The sequence below is a fragment of the Ambystoma mexicanum genome, chromosome 8 (genome assembly GCF_040938575.1).
Source record: "Ambystoma mexicanum isolate Mex_15411 chromosome 8, UKY_AmexF1_1, whole genome shotgun sequence".
Taxonomy (NCBI): Eukaryota; Metazoa; Chordata; class Amphibia; order Caudata; family Ambystomatidae; genus Ambystoma; species Ambystoma mexicanum.
Genome location: NC_090929.1, coordinates 328,987,998 through 329,008,087, shown reverse-complemented (window position 1 = coordinate 329,008,087; position 20,090 = coordinate 328,987,998). Strand labels below are relative to the sequence as shown.

Sequence of the window (20,090 nt, the reverse complement as noted above, 5' to 3'; positions counted from 1 at the left end):
ACAAATACAATTGCGGAAGTCAGTAGTAACAATAATGTTGTAAGCCAGGATGCAAGATGAAGATGGGAACAGCATGATTCAGGGCCACCATGAGAAAGGGTGACACACCATGAATCAATGAAGTCCATAAAGGTTGTTTGCATTAGAGGACTGCAGTTTTCAGAGATGAACTTATTAAGGCATGCATGTATTCATGCCGAAATGTGTGCACCCAGCGTTCAGTTTGTGATGTGTGCTATGCAGATATTATAATGAATGCATGGACCTCAGCAGGGCCATGGACACTGTGAAACACATATTAATGGCAGCCTATACAGCCTCAAAGTGCCATATTTCAACTGCCCTGCTGAATGGGGTCACCCTGGGGTGATGCATCTGGGCAGCGTGGTGCTGAAGTGGTAAATGCTGGGGCTTATTATTTTCATTGTCCATCTTTACAACTGAATGACTGGGAGATTAGGTGTCCCTTTGCATATGTCAAATCTCCAGCAGGGTAAATACCCCATCAGGAGATGAAATCAAACGATGGAATATAACAAAGGTGAAAGACTTCACAAAATGGGGGTAGGAGGTTGGAGGGGGACTGGTCACTGGAGATCCTCTATAGATTTTCTTATCCAATCAACTTCACAGTTCCAAAATGTTGGACCAGGTCGTGCAGGCAGCAGGGGGTATTGTTTGGTTGCAAAAGGATGTGTTCTCTCTAAACAATTATTTACTAAGGTCTCTCCAAAAGAATGCCAGTGGGGGTCTCTCGTGAAGTATTGTGTCCAGTTTGGGAGGTCTGTGGAAGACATTTTGTGCAGAGAAATGGATGGACAGGATGGAAAGGGGGAGACAGGAGAGAATTTTTATCAAGAAAATGAGGGTGTAGAGCAGTACAAGACATGACACTAAGCCAGCAGAAGTGTGGATCTAGATTAAGGGGTTGTGTGTTTATTTATTTAATTTTACATGTATACAGCATGCAAAAGCCCTCCGGCATCGAGGCACTGTGACAACCAGTTACATACAAATGAGAGTCAGGTAGGACAGTAGAGTTCAGTTGGAGAGTCTTAGTTAAATAGCCAAGTTTTCAATGCTTTCCTTTGGGCCCAGTATGATTGTTCGGCTCTCAGGCAAGGTGGTAGAGTGTTCCATTGTCTGGCTGCCACCATGGGGAAGAGTGTGCCGCCCCCTTGCACTCGGTGAAACATTGGTTGGATGAGTCGATGAGTGTATGCCCGTCTTACTGGCCTGGGTGATTGGGCTTTGGTGAATTTCTGTGACAGGTATGGGGGTGCGGAGTTGGTGAGGCACCTGTGTGTAATAGATAACGTCTTGAACATAATTCTTTCTCGGATTGGCTGCCAAGGGGCATCACGTCTGGATCCTGAGATATGTTCTTGTTTTGGGGGGTTGAGAGCAGCAGCAATGGCATTGTTTTGGATCACCTGCAGCTTACAGATGTTGTGTATTGAGGTTCCTGCAAATAGTGTGTTGCAATAGTCAAGCTTTGATCCGATGAGACCTCTGTCAATGGTAAGGATGTTTTCCCAGATAAGAAGGGTCTGAAAGCATTGATTAGCTTGGTGGTGTAGGCTGTTGAGGAGGGGATGGCGTTGACCTGTCGAGTCATGGACAGCGTGGCGTCGAGGTAGATGCCCAAGGTCTTTACTGAGGCAGAGACTGGAATCTGGAGGCCGTCAATGGTGAAGGTGGAGTATGAAGAGTTCAGTTTCTTTATTACTGCTGGTGGCCCAACCAACAGAATTTCTGTCTTCATGTCATTTAGACAGAGGCCATTGGTGGCCATCCAGGCTTTAATGGTTGAGTAGGAATTATTTAATGTGGTCGAGTTTTCGGAGTGGTTGCCAGTGAGGGATAGGAGGATCTGGGTGTCATCGGCATAACTGGTGTATGAAATTCTGATGGAATCCAAGAGGTCGAAAAGGGGATTGGTTACTATATTATAGAGGGTAGGGGAAACACAGTAGCTTTGGGGCACTCCACTTGAGATAGGTGTAGGTGGGGCACTAGCTGACTCGGCAAACACTCTGCAAGTTCTGTCCACCAGGAAGGATGCTACCCAGATGGTAGCTTCTTGTGAGAAGTTAGCGGCAGTCACCAGGTGATGGCATAGTATTTTATGGTTTACCAGATCAAATGCGGCCGAGAGGTCTAGTAGGAGAAGGAGGGCTTACTTCTCCTTCATCTCTGATAGAATCAAGTTGATTTTTGAGGTCTAATGGGACTGATTCCCTTCCATGGGCTGGTCATAAACCTAATTGGTGCATACCCAGGATGTGGTTGTCCTCAGAGTATCACTGAATTTGGATGTAGGCTACCCTGTCAAGGATTTCTAGAAGGAAGAGGACTGTTGTGATTGCACAGTAGTTGATTGGGACTGACGGATAAAGCGTTTTTTGATGAGAGGGAGGACCCATGCTTCCTTCAGGATAGGTGGGACTGTGCTAGCAGGGAATGAGGTATTGATAAAGCAAGTGAGAAATGGGATCAGAGGTTCTGCGCAATCCTTGATAATGTTGGCAGGGCAGACATCCCCTTTACACCTGGATGGTTTGAAACTTTTACGGATGTTAGCCACCTCTAATTCTGAGACGTTGTGGAAGTGAAATTGCAGGAGGTTTGGGGTGGGGGGGAAGTTAGGTGCGTGAGAGGAGTGTTTTTGAGAACGTCTTGTTTGTCAGAGATTTTCTTTTGTAAGGAGATCGTTTTGTCTTGCATGGCTTTTTGGATGCTCGAGCACCATTCTTTGTCTTTGGCAAGAGTTGGTGGTAGGGAGGTTGGGGTTTCCAGCACTCTAAGCCTGGTGAAGAGCTTTTTCCGAGTTAGACTTAGCATTTGTAATTCTGGACTTGTAGGAGGTTGATTTGGCAAGGATGATGGATTGTTTGTATTGTCGAGATGGCTTTGAAGCTTAGTTTGTTGAGCTCTGTTGCAAATTCTTTCCAACTCGCTTCTGCCTGGCTTTTTTTTTAATCTAAGTTCTTGCAGGACATTTGTAAACCAGGAGTTAATGTGGCGGCAGGTTAAGGCTTGCACTGTGCAAGCGGGGCCACAGTGTCCACTGCAATTGCCGGAGCCTTCAGGTAGAGGTCAGCCATTGGGTTTCTGGAGAGGTGTAGGAGATGTTCAGACAGGAGTGCTGAGTAGAGGGGAGATGTTCTCTGTTGTGAGTTTACGGGAGCCGCTGGCCCAGGTGGCTAGTAGGGGTGGATGGGAGTGTGTGGTGGTTGAGCGGGGAGGGATGACAAAGGTCACAATATGGTGGTCGGACCAAGGGCAGTGGTTCACAGTTAAGATCATTTATCCAGTCCATCTACGACCTTTCGAGCTAGCCATAGAGGTTGCATTCTGGTCTGCGGGATCATTTAAATTAATGTTGAAGTCCCTAGGATAATGGATCTTGAAGTGGGTTTATGTTATGGCTGACGCAGTGTGTGAGATCCTCTTCAAAGTTTCCTAGGGGGCCCTGTGGGCGATATACAATGTGAAGTAACAAGGATTCAGTGAGCGAGCAGAGCAGCTTTACAGAGAGTAGGTTGCAGTTGCTCTGTACAGTGGTATCCAGTAGCCTAAATGACAGGGACTCTTTAAAGATGAGAGCAACCCCACCTCCTCTATCTTCAGGCCTGTCGTTCCTATGTATGGTGTATCCAGGTGGCATAGCTAGGGTGAGGGCAGTGCCTGAAGCGGTATCTAGCCTGGTTTCAGCGATTGCCAGGAGGTCAAGAATGAGGGACATGATGAGATCACATATGTCCAGAGCATGGGCAGGGATAGAGCCCACATTGATTAGGCCCCAGTGGAGTGGTGACCTACATGCCTTAGCTGGAGGGGTGGTTTCTTGGCTGCCCTGGTGGGCAATTGTTACTGAAGAGAAGTGCATGGGCAGGGTGGGTGTGGGCCTGGTAGAGGAGTTGTAGTCCAAGAATGTCTCGTAGTCAGGGTGTAAGGATGGTGGGGAGCTAGAACATTTGTCAGACCGAGGGACACTGGTGAATTGTGTGGGTCTGGTGGAGGCAGTGCATTCACCTAACTTGCCCTTTCTCCTCTCTAAGGTAGGAGTGGTGCTGGTGGAGGCAGAGCGTTCACCCAACATGGCAATTCACCTCTCTGAGGTAGGAGTAGTGGTGCCACCGATCATTCTGGTGCACAGTGTGCTGTTTCTCCTTATGATAGAGGGTGGGTGTGTGTAAGTGGTGTGCACGCCTACATTCAGTGTGTTGTTGGTAGATGTGGTAGGTTGAGGGAGGGGTTTGAGTGCAGGATTGTGAGTCCTATTCTGGGTGCATGGATTAGGTGGAGGTACCTTGGTGGCAACAGTGCACGGAGGGGGTCGGTCCTTGGTAAAAGGGGTGAATTGGCTGCAGGTGGTGGGGCAGTGTCCACCGTGAACCTTGTGAGTGTGGGTTGTGAGCAAATGGCAGAGGTCCAGGGTCTTACTCAACAGGGTGAGTAAGTGTTGCTGGGGCGTGTTTAAGTGAGGAGGAGCCGTGCTAGCATGGGTAATGAAGATGAAGGAGAATGGTGTCTCTGACATCAGCAGTGGTGTCGTGGGCCTAGTGGGCATCTGTAGGAGGTGGAAGGCTTTGCATTTGGTCTTGGGTCCCGGGCAGGGCATATGGAGGCAGTGGTACCAGCACGGTCACTGGCGACCGTGTAGAAGGGCTGAGGAGCTGCATCCAACATCTGCAGTGGCATCGGAGTGGCAGGCATCATCAATGAAGCCGCAGACAGTAAGGCTGGATTGGAGGGCCGGGCGGATTGTTACATGTTGCAGCCAATCAGATTGTTTGAATCTCGGTAGCTGGCTGCTGTAGAGTGCTGGTTCCTCTGCAGCAGCCATCTTAGCCTGCATCTCGACCCCACAGTGCCCAATGGTGGCAGAGGGGGGCTGGGTGGGCCCATGAAGGGTGCAGTGCTGCTTCCACGAGGGGCAGAGAGAAATTTAGACTTGCTGTGTTATGTTATGATTATCTGGTTTTATATTGTACAAAAATCACCACCATAGAAGTATCAGAGAACCAAAGGCTTATTATGATTGACCTCATACTGTCCTTATATTGTCCCTGCCATTTGAACTGGCCTACTGCTTTTAACATGCCACCCGTCTGTGCTCACTCTGCCCTTGCCGTTTGAATTAACTTACTATTTTCGCAAAGCCTGTAACAGTATTGCACCTAGGCAACTGCGCCTATTCTGTTCTCAGATAATTGCGCATCTGTGCCTAGCAGATTTTAGATACCTGTGTATCTGTGCCCATTTCGAATCCAGATAGCTGTGTATATTTCGAACTTAGCTCCTGTGCCTATGTTGACCAACCTCTGTGACCATTGTGACAGTTTTGCACCTACGTATCTGCGCCTATCTTGAATGTAGATATTCTTGCATCTATGCTTACCTCGATCTCAGATACTTGTGTATTTATTGTGATTGATTGATTATTTGCAGTCACTTGCAAGCACTTCTAGCTAGTGTCGCTCATTGCTCCTTATGCCGGTTACTTGTTCTACGGCTGCCTGTTACTCTCATGCCCTCCTTTCTATGTTAATTGCCATCATTGGCCGAACAGCACTGTGCTCCTCTGCACACCTACTAGCACCACGTGTTATCTAGACAGACAGATGCCCCACTACTGTGTCGTTGTCTCGCCTCTGACAGTACCAGATGCTCATTTGTACCCCAACAGCACATACCTGTATTAACCTATGAACCCATATCAGAATCCATATCAGAATCCAATCAATGCATGTTACATTAGTTAGTGATTGTCGATACTTGCTAGGTCCTCACTTCTATCTAAACATTGTTATTAATAATCATGCTCTTACACCTTAGCGCCTACCTGAGGCTAATGCTCCCCTTACTGAGTCTATCTCTCTTGCTGTGGGCATATACTCCTGTAATCCTTTTACCACCAGCTAGTGCAGTCGCAACCATCAATCTGTGCTTTGGAACCATGGCCCCTACCTGCAAGCCTTCGTCCATCTACCAACCTAAACAGATAATAGCCCTGTACAATGACTTGAGACTCAGCACTGCTCCTGCTCCTCATGATAGCCTGCCTTACTTAAGCACCGAGCCTCCCAACATTTACCTTAATGTCCCTGCTTTATGGTTAGATCACTTCACCAAAAAACCTACGCCTAACCAACCATGTTCTACTTACCTGAGAAACAAGAGATTAGGAACTAGATTTCTGAGCATGACTGGACACAATAAGCATCCTAGCTCCTGGCTGAAACGCTTGACACCTAGCCCTCCCACTCAGACTCCTATCCCACCTACACCCAAGCCCCCTCATTTGTCCCCAGCCCCACCAGGCAAAATCACACATATCAAGGCCGCTATGGTCAACGCAAGGTCCCTCGCAGCTCATGCACTCGACATCGCTGACCTTATCAAGACACAGGAGCTTGACTTCATTGCCATCTCTGAGAATTGGCTGCATGCTGCTTCGGGCCCTGCACTCTCCCTTGCAATTCCCCCCCGAGTACTCCATCTCTAGATGCGACCGTACCTCCAGAGGAGGTGGAGTTGCCTTCATCCATAAAAACTCACTAGGACTTAGAGCCCTGCCTAGTACAAACATGGAATCTGCCAAGCTACTCTCTGTCAAACTTGCACTATCTGCCAATCAAACGGCCACTGTACACCTAATTTACAGACCACCTGGCCCTCCCACATCATTTGTGGATGACATTACTTCCTTAGTACTTGACAAAGCTAAAACCAACTCACAAATTATCCTTTTTGGAGACCTCCATCTAGGCTACCAAGACCCCATTGACACCATGGCCATTGCCTTCGCCAACACCCTAACTGATTTAGGATTCTCCCATCATATACAAGAACCTACCCACCTCAAAGGGAGGTCCCTAGATTGGCTAAGTGACACTAACTGTAATATCAGTCTATTCTCAAACTCACCTTGCGCATGGTCGGATCACCATGTCATTACCATCAACATTGAAGCAGTTCACCTACCTGCGCCTTCTGTCGCACCTGCCATCCATACCAGAAATAAAAAGCACATAACGTCCGAGAAGCTACTCCCCCTCATCCTTCCTACCCTCACCAACATCATTGATTCTTGCTCGGATCCCACCACCTTAGCTAACATTTACAACCAGGTGGTGCTTTCAGCTATAAACGCCATCGCCCCTCTCAAGCTCAAGAAACCTGAACAGCATGCGCACCTCAATTCGTGGTTCACACCACAGCTAAGAGTGCTTCGCAAAGAGAAACGCAGCGCGGAAACACGCTGGAAAAGTCACCCTTCTGATGCCCACAAGGACGGTCTCTTCTTAGCTACTGTTAACTACAAAGAAGCCATTTTCCAGGCTAAAAAAGAGTCCTACAACAATCGCATCTTGTCAGCACAATCCAATACTAAAGAATTATTCAAAATTCTTAAGGAACTTGAGTCTCCTGCAGTACCTCTAGACTCTTGCACTAAGGACAGCAATTGGTGTACCAATATACAGACAGCACTTTTAGACAAAATTGCATCCCTCCAAATCAAAATTAGAGGTAAACCAAACTCAGTACAGTCGGACAATCCTCTGACCATTCCTACGTTGGGTACTTGCCAGGCCAACTTGAATTGTAAACCGTTCGCCTTCTCCCCTCTTACTATCTCTGAAGTAGAAGGAATTATGAACAATCTTAAACCGTCCAACTGTCAAGGTGACCCATGCCCAGCTCCTATCATCAAGGAAGCTTGTCACGATCTAGCCCCCTTCATCACGGCCTTCATAAACGCCTCTTTCAGAATGGGCATAGTCCCTGACAACCTCAAGGATGCCTGGGTGATCCCTCTACTCAAAAAACATCCCTTGACTCTAACATACCAACTAATTTTAGACCTATCACCACTGTCCCTATCCTGCTCAAGATTCTAGATCGTGCAGCCTATTTGCAGATCCAAGAATACCTTGAAGTTAACAATCTCCTTGGGCTAAGACAATCCAGCTTTTGCCCTAAACACGGAACTGAAACAGCCTTGATTGATCTGAAAACTCAAATGGAGATCCTAAAAGATAATGGGAAATTAGCGTTACTCTTACTTCTCGATCTCTCCACAGCATTCGATCTGATCAATCATCAAATACTTTGCCAACATCTACCTACTAGCCAGTCCAACCTCAACAAACTGCAGACTACTCAGAATAATGCCATCAGGGCGGCTATCAATATCCCCAGGCACTCCCATATTTCTAACGTCAGATCAAATCTACACTGGCTCCCAGTAAAATGAAGTCTCACCTTAAAAACCCTAGCCTTGACACACAAATGCTTGGACAACAAGCCCCCGCCCTACCTCTGCACCCGCCTCACGCTCCATACCTCCACATGACCCACTAGAACTCCACAAATTCACAGCCTCATTCTGCCCAGATTCAAACTCCAAAAAGCCGGAGGAGTGAGCTTCCCTGTCTTAGCCTTGAAGCTCTGGAACTCCCTTCTTGTCCCCATCAGAACTGAGCCTTCTTTTCAAACCTTCAATAATGAAACCAAATCTTGGCTCTTCACGCAGAATATATGATGCACCACTTAAACTCCAGGGTTGTTCTACTTTCTTGTATTTATTGTGTATGTACCTGCTTACTTTATTGATTATGTCTGTATATTATTGTATTCATGATTCCTTTACGTGACTTCTGCTTCCCCGTATCCTCTTGTAAACTGGGGGTGTTTGAGCCTCTTGCCATTTACCCTTACTGCAATGCAATGTAACTGTGTATTCAAGACTATGCGCCCGGATGCCCATGGGCCTTGCTGCGCTTTACAAATAAACTAAATACAAATACAAATTATTCGGGAGTGGCACACTGTGCCCCTGCCAGGGGTATACAGACCTTAATCACCTGGAAGAAAGAAAATGAGAGGAAGTAAGAGGATGGGAAAGTAGGAAATAGATATTGCACACATTGGGAGCGATGGATGCAGTGGGGAAGAATGTTTTGTGATCACATAGGTGCACGTCAGTCCTGTTGGATGGACCATAATTCTGCAAAAAAGAGCAGGCGGATATAAGATTAAGTGTTGTGATAATTGGCTTGTGTTTCCAAGGCAGATTTGGAAAATTGTAGGTTATTACACAATGTAATGTCGGATGCATGAGGGGCTCAAGTGTGTGCTTGGGCAATCATGGTTGTTTGGTGGATTATTTTCCTGGGTGTCTCTATGCTTTGTACCTCAGGTCAAACTCCAGAAAGTTAATTCTGTGACTGCCAAGCCTGAGCCAAGAGTGGTATAGTCAAGAATAGACTGTGTATAAAAGTGAATGTTGTTGGTAACAGACAGTATGGGAATGGGTGGCCCAACTGGTACAGTAACATTAAAAAGGCCTTGATGTCAAAAATGTCACTTTTGTTGGCTTAAGTCTCAGGAGTAACATGTAAAGGTTATTCACACTAGGAGTGGTGCATGCCTTACCCCTCCCTTCATCATCATCATCATCATCATCATCTGGGAAGGGAGATGATGAGTGGCATGCCTGGGACAGAGCATTATAATTGTTTAAAGCATCACGTTAATTATATGTCAATATCAAATGTTCCCAAAATGAACAGAACAAGCAAAAGTCTATTAATGTATTTATTTATTGGATATTTGTAAGGCGCCTATACGATAAATGGTGTTTCAAGCGGAACACAAAGACAAAAGACAAAAAAGGGGGGGCAAGGGAGAAAGATAACAATAACGGTCCTACTAGGCCTTGTGACATTAGGATCGTGCAAGTGCAGTAACAAGAAGTGCGAGGGGTTGGGGGATGTGCCAGTCTACGCAAATGCGAAGTGCTACGGTGGTAAGGGAAGTGCAGGGTAAAGAGAAGAGTGTACAAGTGAAAGGGGGGTTGGGGGAAGGGCCACAGGGGCTAGGCGAGTGCTAAGGGGAGGCCAGGAGGGCAAGTGCCAGGGAAATTGCATGGGGTGCAGCGGGTGAGGGTCTACATGCTAAGTGCGAGGAGGGGGGATGGACTGGAAGGGGGGCTGGTGCCCTGTAGAACTCAGAGGGAACCAGGCAGCCAGTTACTGAGGCAGATGAGGGTGTTACCAGGGGAGGGGAGAGGGAAGGAAGAAGAGAAAAGGGGGTCTTGAGGAGCTTCCGGAACTAAAAGAGATCCAGCTCAAGCCTGAGAGTGACAGGGAGACCATTCCAGATGGAGGCTCCTGTGGAGGCTACTTAGCGAAGAGTCTGATCTGCAGAGAGTTGGAGCTAGAAGACAAGAGGTCTCTAGCAGGGAGGTATTTAGGGACAGAGAGTTTGATGTAGCAGGGTCCCCGGCCCCAAAAAGCATCGGACAAATGATGGAGATTTAGACTGGCAGTGCAGGCAGAGTCTTAGCCGAGGGACCTAAGGGGTCCAAATGAGAGGACAGGAGAGCATGCTCAGACCAGGAGAGCGGTGTAGTGATAGGGTTGGAGATGGGGATGTCTGCTGAGATGAGGGCATCCAAGGTATATCCGTCAGAGTGTGTCGCACCGGAGGGGTGGATGGTGAGTGAAAGAAAGTCAAAGAGGCTGCGGGAGAGTCCAGTGGCCAGATCAGGAGAGTCAAGGTGAATATTGAAGTCTCCGGAGAGGAGAAATTTGGAGGTGGAGGCAAGAAGAGAAGAGGAGAGGTCAGACCACTCTGAGAGGAAGAGGGAGACCGGCCCGGCTATTCATATAGTTGTCTCATTATATATGAAAAAAATCAGACAGAGTAGAACAAGGATTGCAAAAGTGAACAGTATTTGGCTTTTGTGTAGGCATGTGTTAGGCATTCTCCATTCTCTGACATATTGATACTACTTGGCCATAAAAGATCAACAGTGGCAGATGCTGTGTTTACCTGTGTATAGTATAGAAGGTATTGGCAAATGCCAATCCCATGCCTGTACAAGAGCCGAATTTGCTGGCTTTCGCCAATGCTTGTTTAAAAAAAAAATAAGTGCAAGAAACAGAGGCATACCTGGCTATGACATTTGTATTACGCCTTGCTCTTCTGGCTTTAACGTGGTCACTTAGGACCTGCTATTCGTGTGTATAAACCACTCCGGTAACTATAACCTGTGACCTTCCCTTCCATCAACCTGCTTCCTAGCTAGGCTTGTGCAACATAAACCCAAATACAAATACGTGTTCCATTTTAAATCGTGCACCTTGTTGGTGGTTGCAAGTCACATTGTAGATCTTGCAGTGCTGTGGCTGCACGTCAAGTTTAAGCACTTTCACACGCTCTGCAGTTACATCTCACATTGTAGCTCCTATAATGGGAGTAAAATTGCAACTTTCACATTGTGTCCATGGTTGCACACTAGTTGATCGTTCGCCGGGTTTGAAGTCCCATGACATATTGTAGATTGTGCAGTGTGGCCATTGCGTGTGTTCAATTGTTCATCTTGTCCTGTCTTGGCTGCTACACTATGGTGTACATCACTTTCACGCGGTCAGCCAGGCCTTCCCGTGCCCACCGTGCACATACACAGGAGTTCTATAGTGCCGGGATCCCCACGTCAGAACTCAGTGACCCGCGTGCTACGTCAGCGCCGCCGTTCTCACGACTCCCTCCCAGTATTCCGTCACTTGTGCAAAGTTTCATCCTCGGCCCCCACCGGCTCCCTGCCAAGCAGGAATAGCAGAGCGAAACCATGGCAACGGCGCGCTGCGCTCAGGGGAAGGCCGGCAGCACGGCAGCTCGCCGCGGCTTCCTCTGTGATGCGCCGAGGTGGACCGGAGCGGCGAGCACCGGCTCCCGAGCAGGTGAGCATCCCTGCCGTCTGCATGGCGCGCTGTCCCGGCTCGCAGAGCATCCCAGGGCCTGCGCCAGTGTGGCTAAACCGGCGCCTCACTGTCACTAGAGGTCATCTATTCACAGGCATGTATCCCCGTCCGCTCCTCGGGTCCTGCTAGGGGAGGTGGGGGGGGGGCACTTAGCAGTCTAATAAGGGGGAGAGGGCCACCGTCTGAGCTGTGCTGAGTGCTCCCAGAATGAGAGTGTGCAGACATAAAGTCGAGCACTGCATCTACGGGCGTGAGAGACGAGGGGAGCGCACCCCTCTCTGGCGCTACATTGCAACTCTGCCCTGGTGATCGGTCCAGAGGGGCGCACGGCAGCATGGCCACCCATGACAGAACGCAGCGACAATGCTATTCTCCGTCGAATATCGTCCCAGAGGGTAGCACAACCAGCCCCCGCCCCCCGGCCATCGGTTCACAGTGCAGCATGCCCAGGCTTCCCTGGCCAACGGTGCAGAGTGCAGCGGCATGGGTCCAGAGTGCAGTACTGCCAGCCTTCTGTGGCCAGCAGTGTAGAGAGCAGCACGAAGGCTAGGCTCCAATGGGCATCGATCAGAGGGCACCATGGCTAGTCTTCCTTGGTCATCAGTTTATAGTTCAGTGGCATGACCAATTTCCCCAAGCCATCGGTGCAGAGAGCAGCAGCATGATTAGGCCCAACTTGGCATCAATCCAGGGGCATCATGGCCAGCCTTCCCTGGTCATCAGTGCATAGTACCTTAGCGTGGCCAACCTCCCCCGGCTATAGGTGCAGAGAGCAGAAGAATTGCCAGGCTCCACTGGGCCTCGGTGCAGAGTGCAGCATGGCAAGCCTTCCCTGGTCATCAATAGGTGCAGAGAGCAGCAGAATGGCCAGGCTCCACTGGGCATTGATTCAGAGGGCAGCATGGCAAGCCTTCTCTGGTCATCAGTCTATAGTGCAGTAGCGTGGCCAGCCTCCCTAGGCCGTAGGTGCAGAGAGCAGCAGAATGGCAGGGCTGCAATGGGCATCGATCCAGGGGCATCATGGCTAGCCTTCCCTGGTCATCAGTCTATAGTGCAGCAGAATGGCCTGTCGGCGGGAGGAGTGTGTGCAGACGACACGGGCAGACAATGATGGGCATGAGCCATTCGTCCAGAGTACCATGGCTTGGGCAGCCTCACCCATGCGCCGTTGCAGTACCATAGCCAGCCTGCCCTGGCCACAGGTGCCTGCGTTGAGAGGAGTGTGCAGGCATCGCCGATGGGTATTGCTGAATATGAAAGCGCGCACCACTTCCTGGCCTAATCCCATCATCTCATGCCCTAGAGTAACGTATTCCGAAGTGGCCTGTGACGCCTTGAGCCCGTGCTCTCATGTAATGGTTGATATGAAACTCTAGGTCACATTATGCTAAATGACGGGGTCTGAAGAGGCAGGACTGGCTGCAGGTGGCACACGGGGCATGTGCCTTGTATTGGCGATGCACCTGCACAGGGCGCCGCATAATCAGGGGCTGGGAGCGCCAGCCTTGCGGATCCATTCCCAGTTCCAGCAGGTTAGGGGACTCCGGCCTGGACACAGCATACACCGCCTCAGTAGGGATGGAACACTACCAACAAGTGATGGAAAACTTTTTGTATCCCTTTTTTTTTAGAAAAATACAGAGATTTATCGAAACATCCTTTGCAGGTGTACATTCTTTGGTGCCATGGGATAATGTCGCCTGGAAAAAGTGCCAGGTAGGTGACGTTTTTTCCCCTGACTCCTAAAATGCTTTCCCAAAATATTCTGTGAGGGGTATCATTTTATATTATAAGCTCACATTGTAGAACATTTGTGGAAAGTGTTTGATTTTAATAAGGGTGCATTTTTGGCGAAATGTTGCCCCTCTGGCGGCCATTTCCCAGGCAACTTTATCACTTGACAGCAATTATTTTTGGTACTTTGAGAACATAAAGTAATTATGTATAACCTAGTTCACTCAAATAAAAATGTTGGGCAAATTTATTGAAGACTCATAGATAGGAAAAAAATGTGTCGTTTAATGGCTAGCCAATATAAATCAGAATAGTAAATTTAAGATAACAATACACACATGCCAGAGCACCACCCAGTACCAGGGGCGCCGACTACGTGGATGCTCCAGAGCCGGGGCACCCGCCGGGAGAATGAATTTGGGGCTGAGCCCCCTCTGGCACAGAGAGAAGACGCAGCATGGATGGCCCTTTGTGATGGGCTCCATACTGGGTCTCTCTCTCTCTATCTCTGGCCTGTGGCACACTGGGAGTGTCACCTAAGCCCTCACAGCCAGGCCCCCTATTGGTGGTTAGTCCTAGAGGGGAGGGCTTAGGGACAGGTACGTTTTTATTTTCTTGTCATTTTGGCCAGCTCCTTCCTTCCTCCCCTACTATCCTTATCCTTCTCCCCCCTACTTTCCTTCTCCCTCTACTATCTCCCCCACATACCTCCACACTCTTTTATTTGCCTTCCACAGCCCCGTTTTTGATTTTCCCTAGTCCCTCAACAGCCCCTGGCCCTGGCCTTTTCACACTTAACTCGCCCTGCCACCCCGACCTGCTCCCTCAACATTACCCCTTCCACCCGAGGGGGGTATCCAGCATTGCAAGAGTAGGGGGAGGGTGAGCCATGAACAAAGTCCTGCTACTTTCCACCCCCAAGAGCAGTACGCACAATTCCATATGATCATTCTTGCCCCAAACTCCTCCCCTCCCCCAAATCAACATTTTGGTAACATTAGTGGCAGATGGCATTTTAACACATACATAACACAAATAATAAAACTGCAGGACCATTCCAGATACAGAAAACTCATCTATTACAGATCTGTCCAGGCTTTGTGGGGCAACATACATGCAAACCTCCTAATTTGCATACGATTTACACACATCACCATACAAATGTGAGCAATAAGAGTATGGCTTTAGTTTTATTCTCCCCATCTTGCATGCAAAGTCACAATAGCATCATGCAGGTTAATGTGATCCTAACAAATCCCTCTTGTGTTTTAAAGCCATAGTAATTATTTCCTAAAGCATGCAGCATTTTGCACCCGTCTCATTTCTGATCACCCCCTTTCACAAATCTTAAGGGAAAAAAGTACCTGCTAATAGTCCCTCCCTCCCTCACTCCCATCAGTGCCTAATGGCTCCTTTTCTAGTGCTTTGATGAAACACAGAGCAAAGTGTCAGGTCCTAGGACAGCTACTCTGCTGCCAGAGCTCTGTGGGACAGTCCAGGCAGAGGGACACCTCCCCCGTTCACACCCTCGTTGACAATGAAGTCTATGAACGGGAAATGCGTACTGCTGCCAGGACAATGAGAGTGCTGAGCAGGAACACTCTGCTGCTCGGCACCCTCATTGTCGTACCAGGTGGCCAGCCTAGGGGGCCGAACGGGAGTGGTATGCCACTGCCAAATGTCCTGGTCTGGCTATTGAAAGAGCCACTGGATGGACAAGCTTCCCACATAGACCTGCCTACATTTGGAAATCAAAAGCCCTGACATTTATGTGGTCAGCTGTGCGTGTACTCCTTGCGGCACCTATACATTCTATAAACGATGCCCTCGCCTCCTCGCCATGAAGTTCTCCGGTAAACCTAACCATCCAGCATGATATAGACAGCCTGTAAGGGACCTCTCTGTAATGGGGTGATTTGCAGCAATGACGCGATCAGGCTAGAGTGTAAAATCTGGCAACAAATCCTGAAATCCTGACTAAAACGGAACTGCATACCCATACCCAATAACCATGAGTCTAGGAGTTAAATCGGAAAGTGCTGCTAAGGAATACAGACAAATGCATAGATAAGGGGAGATGTGAGGGTTGGCTGCATGAGGGCGGGGAGATCTCCTTCATGATGGCGTATGGAGGACATTCCTCGAATTGGGGAACCAACAGGACCTGTCTGTAGGATAATTCCTGATGTATGTAGGAATTATGTGTAGAGCCTTAGGACACTGGCAATTGCTGCCAGAGTAATTAACATTAGGCACTTTTCTGATGACTATGTCCAAAACAGGAGACAGAGTGAGGCCCATTTCCAGAATCTACCTTACACTGCTAGATTCCATGCACAACAGAGAGCCAAAGGCTAAGGACTGAGCGGTAGATTTGGGTACACTGCTGACAGATACACAACAGTACAATATACAGTCACTTTAATATATTGTGTGATGCATGGTTCAAATCGATACAGCATAACATACTGCACAGAATATACCTGACCCCAGTGAGACCTCCAAAAATGTACCAGGCTACCCCAGACTTTATTACATGCAATAATTAGGGTGCATGCATACTACACATGTTATATAACTGTTCTGTCCTACAACATTTATGGCAGGGTGTGCTGATAAAAAGACATGTGATGTGGGAGCTACTGGAATTAAACAAAACCCAATAGTATGGCCTGTTGGAACTGTACATACTCACCTACGCTGCTCCCTCACAGACCTGCCTACATTTGGAAATCAAAAAACCTGTCATTTATGTGGCCCACTGTGCGTGCACACCTCGCTGCACCTATAAGTTCTATAAACTATGCCCTCGCCTGCTCGCCACACCTTAGGTTAAATTATAAAAGGGTGCATATATATATATATCACTACAAAAAAAGGGATGTTATGGTTAAGTTGCACTAACGAAAACCTGTACACTTCACTAAAAAAAAACTTTCCTCCTCCCCTTTATGCTTCAAATTAAAACCGAAAAACCCCTGAAATTCGCCAGTTATGGTAACCTGAGCCCCCAACCCTGACACCGCCCCTGTGCATTACTTACACTAACACCCAGACCATGAAAGATGTCATCTCAAATGTCAATGATGACATCAATGACGACATCACTTGTTTAGCCCCTTTCTTTTATATTCCTCGTACCCTTCAGAGACGAAAGGCGTACCGTTGGTTTGTTATGTTCATAACGACACTTGTGAAGTGTGAAAACACTACCACGTGGAAAACTCAAAGGTGTTTGTTCATGCGCAATGACCTTTCCATAAATGTGTGGAACATACAGGGAATATGTTTGGCAAAAATGTGCGTACAGAAGTCAAAGAATTAGTCTTCTAATGTGTGGACAAAATCTCAACAAACCCTGTGAGGTGAAGTGCACTAACGGTTATAGTACAAGCAACACCATTACGACCGATTTGTGCACACATTTTTTTGAAAGTGTCACACGGTGAAATGGGTTAAGAAATGGGTTGTGAGAAGGCATAAGGAATCAATCTTTTTGAAACGTTTTTGTACAGCAAATACTTTTATTGCACCTGAATTCATTTTCCACTTTTGGAAAGATAGCAAATATGACAACATAGCATCTTAATGCAGAACTGCTCTTGGTAATTTGGCCATCTGGGTAACAGAAAGTGCCCTAACGGCACAAAAGCATAGTAGATGGCAATGAGCCTTACGTTGTCAAAGCAAGTAGTATGCAATAACCTTCTGGATAATGTACCTTGGCAGCGTAAAGAAATGATTCCATAAAGACTTATGTACCGTGATATGGCACCTAGTAAAGAACATACTACAACCAGCAACGTAGAATGGCACATTGTGAAGGGAAACATGAAATGGTTAAAAAACACACTAACATGTAAAAAGAAGTAAGGTACTTTTATTTCACAATGCACAGAGCTAAATCATCGCCCTTTCCTCAGTGGCAAAGAAATTGGAAGTGAGTGTCTCTGTAGCACAATGAAAAGGTCAAGGTTGACGGTCATGTTGATGTTTTCCGACACAATAAGCATGCGTTGGCGGCACAGTTTTTAGCACACACACAGTACGCACTTGCGACACAGTAGTCGGTTTCCTCTCACATGCATTGAGAAGACGGTGGCAATCGCTGTGAAGTAGTCCATCAGAAAGTATGATATGTTACTTATAATGTTAGTGGCAATGATGACGTTGTTGTTTCAACGCACTGAAATTAAGTGTTGTTGACACAGTAGGCGTATTGCTGTCACAGGGATTTACAAGGCGCCATGAATGGCTGCAAACTATGACACCAGCAGAAGGAGGGTATGTTGCTTGGTACCGCTACAACTGCGTACGGGCATAGAGGTCCAATGCAGTCATCCCATTGAATGATGACGCACATACAACCGGTGACGAATAGCTGCACTTGACGATTGAAAAAGCCATCACTCGGACGCTGGAAACCATGACATTCGCAATGAGGAAGGAAGTAACTGAGGAGAAAAAAAGAAAAATCTATCAATACGAAGCCTTTATGGAAATGTAAGGTGTAACACATAACATTTCTATAAACACATAATGTTATATGAGGAAAAATACTAACTCCCTACAAACGGTGACAATGCACTATCGGCAAAATAGGTAAAAAAATATCAATGCCACATAAATTTCGTAGGTAATAGTGGAATTTGTAGTGACATCGTACAGAGGGTGGTAATGTGCAATCTGAAATTCCAACGGCACACAAAGTTTGAAATGCATTAGTGGGAATAATTTTTTTTTCTAATTCAGACTAAGTAAATCATGGCAGATCGTTGTATAGGCCTGAAAAATAAGCTTACATGATATGCACTGGCTCCATTTCGGCCTCCTCAGTCACACAGTAGTTATTTGCAAGAAGACGTCCTCGGGAATTGATATTTCATGTGCTTCGCAAACCTTTTTGAAGCATAACTTATCAAAGGGAATGTTTCACAAACTGTGACTCCCTACATTCTTTCTGTCTCCGTTCCCTGTACGTCAAGGTCGAAAAACAATGACCCTTATGAGATCTGGTACATGTGCGACCACACTGAGCGCCTACTGAAAAAATGAAATGAAATGAACTGACCTTCACTCCGAACGCAAATACATTCTCATTTTGCAACAACATAGCAGCAGTCACTCATGAGAACCGTTACTCCCGACCACGTGCAGACGCGCTGTATTTACGAAACCGCAGTACTTTTGGTGGTTGTTTCTTACATAGAGGCAGTAAGGACTTGTCGTACAGTGACTACCAAATTTCACTGCACGATACGATAATGGTAACAAGAGGAAAGCACTGTTTCAAATTTTACTGCCACATATAAGTAATGCTTACCTTTGCACACAGTGTTTCATAAAGGTTTGTTTCCGGGGATTGCGGCGTACAACACAAAAACTAAATGACCATGGCGGCTGTAGCAAAAGAACGCTACGCACTTGACGCCGCGGCAGAACCAATCGGTGAAAGTGCAACATGTTGCCGTACGGCATGCCATCGATTAGCCAATAGAAATATGCTCCACTGAGCGAACAGGGAAGTGGGACCGCGGAGCAGACATAGATATCACTAATTCTTAGAGTGCTACTTTTTGATCGTTTTAAAGGAAAGTACAGTAGTATTTCTCACAGAATTTACAAAAGCACGCCTTTGGGAACAAGCCCCTGCCACAAAAATGATGACAATCCGTCCAGTGGTTTGGGCTGTAGCTGTGCGCAAAGTTTTTCCCCCATTCAGTCTATGGGAAAGAAAGACGTTTTGGGACCCCCCTCTATAACTTTGGCCCCCCTGGACCAATCCTGACCAAACTTTGGAAACAAATTCAGAGTGGTCCATATACTTATTTTGCAAACTTTGGTAATGATTCGTCCAGGGGTAGCCGAGTTATAAGCTGCCCAAAAAGTGCTCTTCCTATGGAAACAGCAACTTAACCATAACTACATGGCCACTACCGTGGCCATGTAATAAAAAAATAAAAATAAAAAAAATATATATATATCACAAAAAACAGTCAGCTCTGGAAACAATATCCTCTTTATTCAAAAACAGCACACCGGAGGGGATAACCTGTACTGACGGCACATTTCACCCTACTCTGGCTCTGCCCAAGTGTATATATATATACACACACACACTCTAACCTATGCCAAATAAACATTTAATATTAGGAATCTGAACAACATAACACTAATGCATTTTGACCTGCAAAAGATGAACCCCATTATATTTTTCAAAAGTAGAGGTGGGAAAGTGAGGCAAGATTGAGGGAGGGCCATGTGCTAAAATCTGGTTTGAGGTTGGAGCCAATACCTGGTTAAAAGCCAGACCGAACTGTGCTTGCTAGTGAAATAACACATTTGTGTTTGAAAGAAAACAGAAACGTCCACCCATGCTACAAGACAGTGACCGGGACTAATCTTGGAGGCACTTACTGCAGAGTTTAGAAATTACATGGAAGTGTTTTTGACCTGACTGCTGGTCAGGTACTGTTGCCACGGGAGGTGAATGAGAACCAAAAGAGGCCCTGAATATAATGTTCAGAGTGGGTCCATATCAGCAAGCCCAACCCTTTTCCTATGAGATAATTTAGA

General features: G+C 47.1%; 1 protein-coding gene across 3 annotated transcripts in view; it reads left to right on the top strand.

The window, feature by feature from the left end:
- The window catches only part of AJM1 (apical junction component 1 homolog), a 352,779-nt gene that overhangs the window by 228,781 nt on the left and 103,908 nt on the right, over positions 1-20,090 (top strand). Inside the window, exons 1-2 of one of the 3 annotated variants that reach the window (XM_069609755.1) lie at positions 11,635-11,759; positions 13,412-13,496. The exons of the other annotated variants lie outside the window; for them this stretch is intronic. The gene's annotated coding sequence lies outside the window, so the exon portion shown is untranslated. Of the gene's footprint in view, positions 1-11,634; positions 11,760-13,411; positions 13,497-20,090 lie in introns of those variants that run through there. 3 annotated transcript variants of the gene reach the window in all.